This window comes from Carettochelys insculpta, chromosome 16, assembly GCF_033958435.1.
Source record: "Carettochelys insculpta isolate YL-2023 chromosome 16, ASM3395843v1, whole genome shotgun sequence".
In the NCBI taxonomy this organism is placed as follows: domain Eukaryota; kingdom Metazoa; phylum Chordata; order Testudines; family Carettochelyidae; genus Carettochelys; species Carettochelys insculpta.
The window spans coordinates 22,318,144-22,331,537 of record NC_134152.1 but is presented as its reverse complement, the minus strand read 5'-3'; positions in this window follow the sequence as shown (position 1 = coordinate 22,331,537).

Genomic DNA, 13,394 nt, shown 5'->3' with positions numbered 1-13,394 from the left:
TTGGTAGTGTTTCCTCTGACAATTTTGTCGGGCAGAAAAGCACTCGTTTGTGCTCACATTTGTTTTCCCACAAACAGGTGTCAGTGTGTGCTTACATACATACAGCATTTTCAGCGGGAAGAGAACATGATGTGATACCTGTGCCCTGCTCCAGGACACAAAGCAAATAATTTTTCTAGCAGGGTACAGCTGTCAGAAGTGACCCGTCAGAGGGATGGGGAGACCTTACCTTAGCCCTGCCTCCCTCCCTGACTCTTCACAGCACATTCTGCCCGCCTACTTCTGTTGGCATTGTGGGAGGCCTCGGGAACATTGCACAGGAATGGTTTGTGTCCTCAGGCAGCAACTGGGCCAGCTAAGAGCACATACCTGCAGGCAAGACTGCTGGTTTTCAAAAAGTAGCCATTCTCACTCTGCATTGTGGGGCACCTCTGGAGGGCAGTTAGATTGACAGAAGCAACTGAATTCTTCACTGGTGCGTCAGTGCAAGAAGACACTAGTTGTGTGGTTCTATTTTTGTGCTGAATCTCAACAGTTTCAGTGCAAAATATGGCTTTCCAAGGGAGACTGTTTTGTGCAACAACCTGACTTAGCCCTAGTATTATGAGCAAAGTCCTCCACCATTCTCCATCAAATTCCTGTAACTTTCTAGAACAGAAGGATGCCCATGTGGAAGTCGTGTGTGACTGTAGCAAGAACACTCTCTGGCATGCCTCCTAAGAATAGCAGTTTGCAGCTTGTGTAGGAGTATAGAGTTGTTTTTCCAGTAACTGTGAAGCACCAGTTTCCAAGATACTTATTCCAAAGGTACTTTTTTAAAAAAAGTGTGCTGTCTTTATGCAGTAGCCTTAGTCTTTAGTTTTATTTTTCTTGTTTTTCCTCATGTTGGAATTAAACCTTCTATTTAAATGTCTGGTTCTGAAACTTCTGTATTACCTAACAGGTAGTAGAAAGAGGCATCAGTTTAACTTTTTGTAAGGTTTCAGTTTTACAAACTGAGTGTTTTGCCTCAAATTGAAAATAGCTACTGAGCTTTTAATCTTCCTATAACATTCCAAGAGTGGGTCTCATTGATAAGTGAGACTAGAAACCTAGATTTTAAAATAGTCTATTTTAATAGAGTGAGGATACAGCTTATATTCTAACAGTGCTACTTTTTGTACAAATGTGTGGCTTACGTATTTCATGATACACTTACATCTATAGAGGTCACTAATGGAGAACTTGCTCCACGTAACACCAGCTGGCTTGAGTGTGATTTTTATGAAAAGGGCATGGTTGAGACTCTTATAGATCTTGGTTCTTGTGGTCGTTAGTGTTTGTGAAACTGTTCTACGTTTGACAATTAAAAATCCTTCCCTATTCTTGTGTCCCCTGCCCCCACTGAATATTACTGAAACTCATCTTAATCACATCCAGTGCTACTCTTTTGATTCCAGGCCTTAAGGGACCATTGTGATAATCTAGTCTGACTTCCTGTTTAACAGGCTGTTGAGCATCCTCAGAATAACTGTTAGAGCAGATCTTTTCAGGAAAAAAAAAACTTGTATCATGGTGGCGATACCACAGTCTTTGGTAAACTGTGTCACTATTTAATTCCTCACTTGTACAATTGTATACCTTATTTGCAGTCTGAACCTGTCTCACTTCAACTTCTAGCTATTGAGTTGCTTTGCTCCTGTCTTTGATCAATGGAATGGGGATTATTTTATTATAAGAGGCCTATTACATATTTGTTTCCTCTATATGATATAGGTGCTTCGAGACCTCACTCAAGTCGCTCTTTAGTGTGCTCACTGTGGTGGCTCTTCTCTCAGCTCCCATTAATCAAAATCCTTCGAGAATGGCAGCCGCAAGAATTGGACACGGCACAAGTTACACCAGTGCTACACAGAACTATTCAAATCCTGCTCAGGAGTCCCCAGTTTGGGTGTTTGTGGATCACACTACCCCTTTTGACCACAGTGCCCCTGGAGAAACTCATGTGCAGCTGATTTTTTTTTATTCCCTATCAGTCTTTTTCCGTAATTGATGTTTCACAGAATAGAGCCCAGCCCTATCTTGTTAGCCTGCTTGCCATTTGTTGTTCCTGTACGTTATGCATTTCGCTGAACGAAAGCACATGTTTCTTGCAGGCAGTTTACTACCAAGTGATCCAGCTAGGTCTGTATTAGTAACCTTGCTTTCCTCTTCATTTTTTTTACCACCCCCAATTTCAGTGTTCACAGTGAACTGTATTGGTAATGATTGAATAGCATAGAGGAGATGTGTCCAACCTTTCTTGGGGGGTGGGGGGCCTACATGGCAATTTATTACATGTTCAAGGGGCTGAACTCAAAATAACCCTTCTCAGCTCCAACCCGCCCCCACCTTTAAATCCCTCACAGCCCCAAGACACCACTCCCTGCCCCCAGGCTTAAACCCTTCTTGGCCCTAAGCTGCCCCCAAGTTTAAGGCTTAACCCCCCACATCCCCAAGCCCAGGACTAAGTTACCATACACAGGAGGTCCCAGTAAAGCTGCTTGTTGCTGCAGCTTTGACAGGCAGTGGGGGATACTTAAGTTGGACATCTCAGCACAGCTGTGTGGCTCCACCCAGTCCTCCTACTCCCTCCCCCACCTGCAGCACATGCAACTCTGCACTACTGTGTTGAAATAATGGAACTCAATTTAATTGGTTTAATGGCTTAATCCCTCCTGCTGCCTGTTAAACCAATGAAGTTGAGTTTTACTCTTTCAGCGTGGCAGGGCATGGAGCCAGAGCAGAAATGAATGGTGGCAGTGGTGGGAGTCACAGATGGCTCCTTAAAGAGCCACAGGGTGGCTCAGAGCTGCCCAGCTGACTTTCAAAAGTGCCACTGCTGGCTCCACAGGCTGCATGAAAAGGCTCTGCGGGCTGGATTCTGGCCTGTGGGTCATGTGTTGGACACCCCTGGCATAGAACCAATGTGCAATCTCAAGCTTGTATAAACAGTAGGATTTGAATCAGCTATATCTCACCCTGAAGGCTTCCTTGCACAGGCAGGGCTTTCGTTTTCGCCACCTAGAGCTCTCTTCCCGCTTCAGTGTTTGTTGCTCTGCCCTATGTCTACATGAGCCCCTTTCAGAAAAAGCATGTTAATGAACAGGTTCGAAAGATGCTAATGAGGCACTGCCATGAATATTTAGCGCCTCATTAGCATAATAGCGGCCACGGCGATTTGAAAGTGCGGCTTTTGAATCCTGCACCGCCTGTGGAGATGGGGACCTTTCGAAAGGGCCCCACTCAGTTTTTGAAAGCCCTTCTTCGTAACACCAGATAGGAAGAAGGAGATGTCAAAAACTGGGGCGTCCTTTCGGAAGGTCCCGTCTCCATGGGTGGTGCGTGATTTGAAAGCCACACTTTCGAATCGCCGCAGCTGCTATTATGCTAATGAGGTGCTAAATATTCATGGCAGTGGCTCATTAGCATCTTTCAAACCTGCTCATTAACATGGCCTTTCCAAAAGGAAGGGGCTCGTGTAGACCCAGCCCTGGTGTTTGCAGGTGTTGTAGGGGAGTGAGTTCCAGTTGTGCGATCACTTCCCTCATTAATTTTTCCATAGGGCAGAAATTCCTTTTTTCTAAGCCAGGCTCCTTGTCCAGTTGTGGAACAGTCTGGGTACCAAAATGGAGTTCAGTGTCATGTGGGATGGTCACATGACCTTGCATGCCTTGCTGTGTCATAGCAACCATTGCTCATAGCATCATGGACTAGTAGACCTGGAAGGGACTGAGAGATGACACCAACTCCAGTCCCCTGCACTCTGGGTTGGGCCAACCACCATCTAGATGCACAGTCTCCAGTACGCTTGCCGGTTGCCACGTGCGAACCAGCCAGCGCGGTGTGGCAAAGTGGCTTGTTAAAGCTGAACACGAGGCCTGCCCTTTGCTGGCTCTGCACGCCGCCTCCCACAACACTTGGTGGGACAAGTGCACGGAGGCAGAGACGGAGGCATCTCCTCCTGTGGCTCTGCATGGCTCACGCAGTGGCGGCTTGCACAGTGGTGGCTCCTGCAGTGGCGGCAGCTCTGGGGAGTCACAAGCGGTTTGTGCGGGGGGAGGGGTGGATGAGGGGAGGGCAGTACTTAGCTCTGTGAGGGTGGGGGTGGGGGGGCGGTGCCTGTGGCGAGTGTTAAATTTCTTGTGGACACCACTGATGTGGACCATCCTTGACAGATGTTTGTCTAACCTGCTCCTAAAAATGGTACTACAACGTCCATAGGCAACTCATTCCAGTGTTTAAGCACTCTGCCCATTAGGAAGATTTTTTTTTTTTCCCCTAATGTCCAACCTAAGCAGCCCTTACTGCAATTTTACCCATTGCTTCGTGTCCTGTTATCAGAGGGTTGGGAGCACCATGTTGCTCCCTCCTCGTAACACTTGTTTAGGACCTTGGAAACTGCTCTCATCTCTCCTCCCTACATTCTCTTGTCTGAGCTAAACAACCCCAGGTCTTTCAGTCTTCCCTCCTAGGGCATCTTTTCTAGACCGTTAATAATTTTTGTTGCTCTGCTGGGGACTGTCTCCAGTTTGTCCACATCTTTTCTGAAATGTGGAGCCCGGGACGGGCCATAATACGCCACTTGAGGCCTAATCCGTGCAGAGCAGGGCAGGAGGAGTCCACCTTGTGGTGTTTGCAACGGTCCTGTTGCTATAGCCCAGAACGAGTTTTGCTTTTTGGGAAGCAGCTTCACACTGTTGACTCCTGTTTGTAAAACATGAACAGGAAGAGTCTTACGGAGAGAACCCTATACGGCCTCAGTGCTTGGCTCTGTTCTTGTCTCTTCTGCATCAGATTGCTGCTTGACATGGCAGAGAGGGAGTGCTGATAGGCTGGTATACGTCTTTGCTGCAGCATACGGTACCAGTTCCTTTAAATCAAATCCACAGCAATAGCCCCGACAGCTGTGTGTAGCAGCTGGAGCTAGCTGGAGCCCAGCACTCTTTAGCTATGAATTCGCCCCTCATGCTCTAGGAGGGTTGGGCCAGGAGTGCCCCGGCAGCTGCCTATGTTGCTATGTGTTAGCTGAGTGCTCCTTCCCGATGGGCTAGGTGGGATTTTTCACCAGGCCAGACCCAGCAGCCAAAGGGAATGGAGCACACTAAAGAATCTGACCCAATGAGCTGTGCTCATTAGCACCCGTTTGCCTGCTGCTCCCATGAATGCGCCAGTGCGTCCTCTGCTGCTGCTCCCGTGAATGCGCCAGTGCGTCCTCTGCTGCTGCTCCCGTGAATGCGCCAGTGCGTCCTCTGCTGCTGCTCCCGTGAATGCGCCAGTGCGTCCTCTGCTGCTGCTCCCGTGAATGCGCCAGTGCTTCCTCTGCTGCTGCTCCCGTGAATGCGCCAGTGCTTCCTCTGCTGCTGCTCCCGTGAATGCGCCAGTGCGTCCTCTGCTGCTGCTCCCGTGAATGCGCCAGTGCTTCCTCTGCTGCTGCTCCCATGAATGCGCCAGTGCGTCCTCTGCTGCTGCTCCCGTGAATGCGCCAGTGCTTCCTCTGCTGCTGCTCCCGTGAATGCGCCAGTGCGTCCTCTGCTGCTGCTCCCGTGAATGCGCCAGTGCTTCCTCTGCTGCTGCTCCCATGAATGCGCCAGTGCGTCCTCTGCTGCTGCTCCCGTGAATGCGCCAGTGCTTCCTCTGCTGCTGCTCCCGTGAATGCGCCAGTGCGTCCTCTGCTGCTGCTCCCGTGAATGCGCCAGTGCTTCCCCTGCTGCTGCTCCCATGAATGCGCCAGTGCGTCCTCTGCTGCTGCTCCCGTGAATGCGCCAGTGCGTCCTCTGCTGCTGCTCCCGTGAATGCGCCAGTGCGTCCTCTGCTGCTGCTCCCGTGAATGCGCCAGTGCGTCCTCTGCTGCTGCTCCCGTGAATGCGCCAGTGCGTCCTCTGCTGCTGCTCCCGTGAATGCGCCAGTGCTTCCTCTGCTGCTGCTCCCGTGAATGCGCCAGTGCGTCCTCTGCTGCTGCTCCCGTGAATGCGCCAGTGCTTCCTCTGCTGCTGCTCCCGTGAATGCGCCAGTGCTTCCTCTGCTGCTGCTCCCGTGAATGCGCCAGTGCGTCCTCTGCTGCTGCTCCTTACGCATGAAAGCTGCCTTTGAGCTCATGGAACTAATTCCGTCCTGTAAGGTGCAGACTTATTCACAGCCCTGGGCAATGTCACTAGGGCAACCTAAGTTTTAGGGGTAGGCCGGGCATTAGCTAGCCTAAGAAACCCCATAGGTTCCCATGCCCCTTAGTCGCCAGCTCCTCTCCTTGTTTGTGACATTTACTTTTTTTAATTGCTTGTCTTTAATTAGATGATAAACTCTTCAGGACCAAGACTGGATCCTCTTATGTGCTGGTACCTTGTTTTGTATAGTGGAGCCCTGAACCTGACTGAGGCCTTTGGGCACTACAATAATAGAAATAATAAATGCAATTTAAATGAATCTCATTATAATTATCGTTACTGGCATCATTTATAAAGCTGAATTATGTTATAACTGGGACTGGCTTTAAAAGGCCATACTTTCCCCTTGCATTGTGCTTGCATGCCCTGAAGTAAAGACTGTAACCTGCCACTGTTTGCCTGATTAGGCCAATGACATCATGAATAACTCCTGGGTGTTTGTCCGTTTCTTAATCTGTGTTTACTGAATTAACACTTTTCCCACAGCTGCACTTAGCACTAAATATATGTAGTTGAATTTGATTTCATAAGTCCTCTTTCATAAGCAAGTTCTCCCCAAAGCAGTTTGCAAAATGTGGATTGAATTAGAGCAGTGACTGTGGATGAAAGCCTGGGAGACATTATCCATTCAGCCTTACACATAAAAGGAGGATAGATTTATTTATTTGTTTATCGGTAATCATCTGAAAATATTATGTCTGAGTTCAGTTTGGCACAAATCAGGCAGCAAAACTCCCTTCCGGACCCTACCTCAAAATTTAATTTAAAATTTATTTTAACCTTGTCTTTTGATCTAACCATCATATCTAGAATAGATTACCCTGTAGAGAAGCCATTGCTGTGTTCTGCTGTCCATCAAACATGAAACTACAGCCCCCCCCCCCCCACCAGTATCCCCAAATCCTTCATAAATGTGCAAGTCACCATCAGAAAGGGGGCCTATCAGGCTGGTTCCTAAGAGTATTTATTGTATGTTACCAGAAGACAGAGGTGCTCTTTCACTCCAGTGAAGCTTAACTAGGCTAACAATTAGCCCACAAAACAAACCAGCAGTCATGTAGCATGTTAAAGACTAACAAAATAATTTTTTCGGTGATGAGCTTTTGTGGGACAGACCCACTTCTTCAGATCTACAGCCCTACCTGAAGAAGTGGGCCTGTCCCATGAAAGCTCATCACCTAATAAATTGTTTTGTTAATCTTTAAAGTACTACATGACCGCAGGTTTATTTTCATAGAAGGCAGCCTAACACAGCTACCTCTCTGTTACTAATTATCCCACAAATGCTCATTTTGCTGGGTATTTTATGTATATGTCCTTAACCACAGATGATACTGTATCATCAGCTTTGACTTTTTTAACTCATCCACACGTACCTAGCACAATCATTATCAATAACCTCCTCTCCCCTCTCACTCTGCTCTTTTTAAGCAGATGTAGTCCTTCATTAGAACTGTGCATTGTGTTCAGTGATGAGGATTGTTCCCTGCTGTAACGGCACTTTTCATTTCTCCAATTATTCTCTGATTAAGGGGCTGGTGCTTAACAAGGGTGAGAGCACATTGAAAGAGCACTCTGAGCTACCTCCTTCTGGGTCATTGCTTGAGGAGAATAGATAACCCTCCATGCCTTAGTCTAGAATTCCATCTGGTAGTACTTCAACAGTGGCGTTGAAGGACTTTGTAATCCAATCCTCAAGGCAAGTGCTGTATGAGACAGTATGATCAATGTAATTCAGTGTTTCACGAATCACGGTGCAAATACATTTCATCTGTTCCACTTGGAGGAGAAAATATAAACAGTTCAGACATGGCCAGAATAACTCCCCAGCCCTGATGTTAATGAGTCCTCAAGTGAGACAGCCATGTCTTTTGACACAACTGGTATGCCATCTTATTGCAGAGGGGCCTAATAATATGGATATGATCCCAGAAGGCATACATAATCTGGAATATGGCAACATGAAGATGACAGGTAATTGAAACAATACAAAAACCAAAACAATTAGATCACTCAGGATTTATGGAATAAGATTTTATAGAATAGAATAATGTGAATGAGCAATTTAGCATAGATGCCTCCATAAATCCACTCAGTATAGTAAGTGAGAAAAGCATGCTTATGCAACAATCCTAGTGGTGGAGGAGAAATTTGCAAACGAGTGTCCTATTGGCATACAGAGAGCCTGAAAGGGGAGTTGGATGTGCCAGATGATGTGTGGGATTTCTGTAGGTAGCATAAGACTCAGCAGCATGAGATTTAAACTGGTGGCTTTGAGATCAGAATCTGGCCCACTGTGGTCGCATCTACACTACAGAGAGCTTTCGAAAGATGATCTGCCAGAAGATCTTTCGGAAGAGCACTTCCACACACAAACAGCAGATCAAAAGACTGATCCACTCTTTCGACAGAGTGCATCCACACAGCCCCCCCCCACTCTTTTGAAAGAACGGGCCAGGGATCGAAAAATCTGGCACCATGAGGACTGCTTTTTTGAAAAAAAAAAAAAAAAAGCCTGTGGAGCATCTACACGTTTTTTTTCGAAAGAATCTTTTGAAAGGAGGCGCTTTTTCTGATGGGGAGCAGAAGAGGGCTTCCAGAAGAAGAGCTGCGTTCTTTCGATTTTGGAGCAAAAGAGTGAATTTTGTGTGCATTTTGTTCATTCTTTTGAAAAAGGGTGTAAACGTTCTGGAAGAACTTGCTGCTGCAGACATAGCCTTTCTCTTTATTAGCCTTAAATACTCTGCTCCATTGTTTAATAGTCTAACATCTTCTCTGTGGTCATAAGTCAACAGCTTACCTCTTCTGCATATAACGGCTACGTCTACATGTGCACGCTACATCGAAATAGCTTATTTCGATGTAGCGACATCGAAATAGTCTATTTCGATGAATAACGTTTACACGTCCTCCAGGGCTGGCAACGTTGACGTTCAACTTCGATGTTGGGCAGCACCATATCGAAATAGGCACTGCGAGGGAATGCCTACACGCCAAAGTAGCACACATCGAAATTAGGGTGCCAGGAACAGCTGCAGACAGGGTCACAGGGCGGACTCAACAGCAAGCCGCTCCCTTAAAGGGCCCCTCCCAGACACAGTTGCACTAAACAACACAAGATCCACAGAGCCTACAACTGGTTGCAGACCCTGTGCATGCAGCATGGATCCCCAGCTGCTGCAGCAGCAGCCAGAAGCCCTGGGCTAAGGGCTACTTCACACGGTGACCACAGAGCCCCACAGGGGCTGGAGAGAGAGAGCGTCTCTCAACCCCTCAGCTGATGGCCACCATGGCGGACCCCACTATTTCGATGTTGCGGGATGCGGATCATCTACATGTGCCCTACTTCGACGTTCAACTTCGAAGTAGGGCGCTATTCCCATCCCCTCATGGGGTTAGCGACTTCAACGTCTCACCGCCTAACGTCGATTTCAACTTCGAAATAGCGCCCAACACATATAGCCGTGACGGGCGCTATTTCGAAGTTGGCGCCGCTACTTCGAAGTAGTGTGCACGTGTAGACGCGGCCAACATGTATGTAGATGTTTAATTCAAGCTTGTGCTTAAATCTTTTGCTGGAGACTGCATTCACATTCTGAGGAGTATGAAAATGGCTTGCCACACCGATGTCTGTCTTTTCTACAGTCTATACCATGATGGCTGCCAGTGTATTGTAGGTTGCTTTTGGTCAGGACATTTTACTTTACAATAGAAAAACACTTTGATAATATGCCCCTTATCAAGACATTAAGGAAGGTGGTTTTTTTTGTTTGTTTTTTGAGATATTAGAAGCATTTTGGTGACTAATCAAAGAACTTAAAATATGTGATGATCTTGCTACTCAGTTAAAGCCTGGCAGAACATACTGTATGATCATCATCTTTTTAAACAAAGACTCTGTCTGGATGGGGGCGGGTACTCTGAGATCTAGACGGAGCTGATCTCACGGGGAAAGTTCAATACACAAAAGTAGGGATTTGTGGCAGAGAAACTTACCCTTCTATTGCAATTCTTCATAAAAGCATCTTCTTGCCCTTCAATTTCTTACTTGCTTCAGAACACATTTGCTGGGTTGCAGCTGGTTTCCCCAGTGCTTGCTTTAAGTGGCTTCTGATCTGGGTAACACCAATACTCACCTGCCACTTGAAATTCCTAGCATATAAAAAAAAAAATCTGACAGCGTGGAAATCAGGAATCAAAATCAGCTTAGTGCGCCTGAACATCTTGAGTATAGATTTAGACAGCCATGTCTTTACTCTGCCTCCATCTCCCCAGAGTGGCATATGTTAATGATTTTCAGGGCGTTACAGATAGGCCCACTGACTATCCCCTGTGTAACGCTCACATCCTTGTAGAGTTACCATAGCTGAACTTTCAAAATAGAGAAGACCCCCGCCCCCCAAGAGGGAGAGTGGCTGTCTCAGTAGCTACCAACTCATGTTGTGTTAATGTGCCAATTAATGTAGATAGTAATTAATGTCTATAACACATTAATACAACGTGAGTACAGATGCACTCGCTCGCTCTCGCTCTCGCTCTCTCTCTCTCAGGGTGTCCAATTTCTGGAAAGCTCAGCTATGGTAATCCTACATTGGGCAGGAGACTTTTGAGATGTGCACATCACAAGCTGTTACGTTTTGGAACTACTACTAAAGCCAGACCCATTTGCAGGGCTTTCTGGCTTGTGTGCTCTTTTTTTTTTTTTAAATCTGGACCCCCCCCCCCCACCCACACCTCGGCGCTCCAGAAGGCCTCGCCCCATCCCCTCACCTGGCCCATGAAAGTCACTCCCAGTTGGCCTCATCCCTTGAACAGCTCCCCCCATCCCTGCTAGACCCAAAAAGCCACCCCCACCCCACCCCCCCCCAGCTCAGCCCAAACACTTCACCCTCCCCTCTGCCCAAGGACAACCCCACCCCCATCCCTGCACAGACTGAACCCCGCCCCCGCCCCCACAAAATCCCAACATCCCGCCACCTGAACATACCATCCCTGCTTGGGCCAAACACTCCCTCACCCTGCTCTTGGCCCAAGGATTCCAGTCCCACCCCAGGGTGTTGTGAAGATTCCCCCTGCCACTTGGCCAGGAGGGGGATTACCTGGGGCAGGGGCTGGGTGGCGGATGGCAGCTGCCACCATAGGGGATTGCCTCCCCTCCCTCATACTCACTACATGGTACGCCACCTTGCTCTCCTGGCCTGCCGAGCTGCCTTCTCTGCAGGCTGCTGGAAGGCTTCCAGACACCCAGTAGGGCTCAATAGGCTGGGAGGAAGCAGCACAGTTCAAAGCGGGTGTGGGAGGGAGGAAACAGATGGGAGACGATCTCCTGGCCAGGTCTGTGAGGGGGACAGGAATCAGGCTGGGGGGGTGGGGGAGGAATGGGGCAGGGCAGCCCATGCAGGACGTACATTTGCCCCCTCACCCTTCCCATGTACAGGCCTGAAAGCTTATTCACAGACTAGTACAGTCCAGAGATGCAAAACTTATTACATGTTACAAAAATGTCCTGAAAGAGTCAGTCACTGTGTCAAACAGCATATAATTAAAACCAAACTCCTCATGTTGGACTCGGTGTTCTATACCAGCTTTGTAAAACTGCCATCAGTATATGCTGGCACATGTACAAACCCTAGAGACATGATTGTGACAAGTTTGCTCATTGAAACCTAGTTATTGACCTTGGTAAGCAGGATTTTGCAAGACTGCTACTGAGCGCATGTTATAGCCCCGTGCCCTGAAAGCTTCTAAATCTGTCATTTGTGTTGCTTATTTAACATACAGGGTCTTTGTATAAGTGGCAGGCTAGGCAGCACATACTTTATCTGGGGAGTTTGTGACCAGCCCAAGGAACCCACTAAAAAGAGCGCCTCCTTCCTTTTTTAATTAGTCATTGCCAGAAATGTTTCACCCTCATTCTTGTAACAAATGTGATGATCGCAGCATGGAAAAAATTTACAGGGCTTGTCTTTATTTACTGTTTGATTTTGCTCCCATTGAAGTCAATGTTTAAACTCCCATTGGCTTCAATCATGCCTCGTCAGCCCCTTCAGCAGTATACGTACGTATACTGCTATCGTGAGGCAAGAACAGGCCTTTATATTCCACTAGTGATAATTAAGTATGTAGTAGTTGTAAAGCAAAGCAGTACACACTTGAGTGCTTGAGGGCACGTAAGTGGTTAGATCCACCCACAGAAAACCTCTTAGTGCGGTTCCCACTGGGACCTGAGTTTGTTTGCCAGCTAGTAACTGGAGTAATTGTACTAAATGATAATCAACAGCTTTACATAAAACGTAAGCTATTTTCCCAGGTCTTTTTGCACTGCAACTGATATGCTCATAAGTGCAACTTCCTACTGAATTCTCGGCAGCACCAGAGATCCTGCGGTAAGATTATACTGTTTTCCTACATGCTGGTTTATCAACATTACCTTCAAAGCAAAAAAGCAGTCAAGTAGCACTTCAAAGACTTACAAAATAATTTATTAGGTGAGCTTTCGTGGGACAGACTCACTTCTTCAAACCATAGCCAGACCAGAACAGATGCAATATTTAAGGCACAGGGAACCAAAGACAGTAATCAAGGTTGAGAAAAATTATCAAGGTGAGCAAATCAGAGAGCAGAGGGGCGGGGTGGGAGGGGAGAGGGAGAGTCAAGAATTAGATTAAGCCAAGTATGCAAAAGAGCCCCTACAGTGTCCCAGAAAATTCACATCCCAGTTCAGACCATATGTTAATGTGTCGAATTTCAATATGAGTTCAGCAGTCCCTCTTTTCAAAGCAGAGTGAAAATTCTTCTTCAATAAAATTGAATTGAAGAAGAATTTTCACACTGCTTTGGAAAGAGAGGCTGCTGAACTCTCTTTCATATTCAAATTCAACACATTGTTTGAACCGGGTTGCAAATTTTCCTGGGACACTACAGAGGCTCTTTTGCATACTTGGCTTAATCTAATTCTTGACTCCGCCCCACCCCTCCACCCCTCTGCTCTCTGAATTGCTCAGCTTGATAATTTTTTTGGATTTGTCAACCTTGATTACTGTTTTTGGTTCTCTGTGACTTAAATACTGAGTCTGTTCTGGTCTGGCTATGGTCTGAAGAAGTGGGTCTGTCCCACAAAAGTTCACCTAATAAATTACTTTGTTAGTCTTGAAAGTGCTACTGGACTGCTTTTTTGTTTTGATAGTATATAGACTAGCACGACTCCCTCTC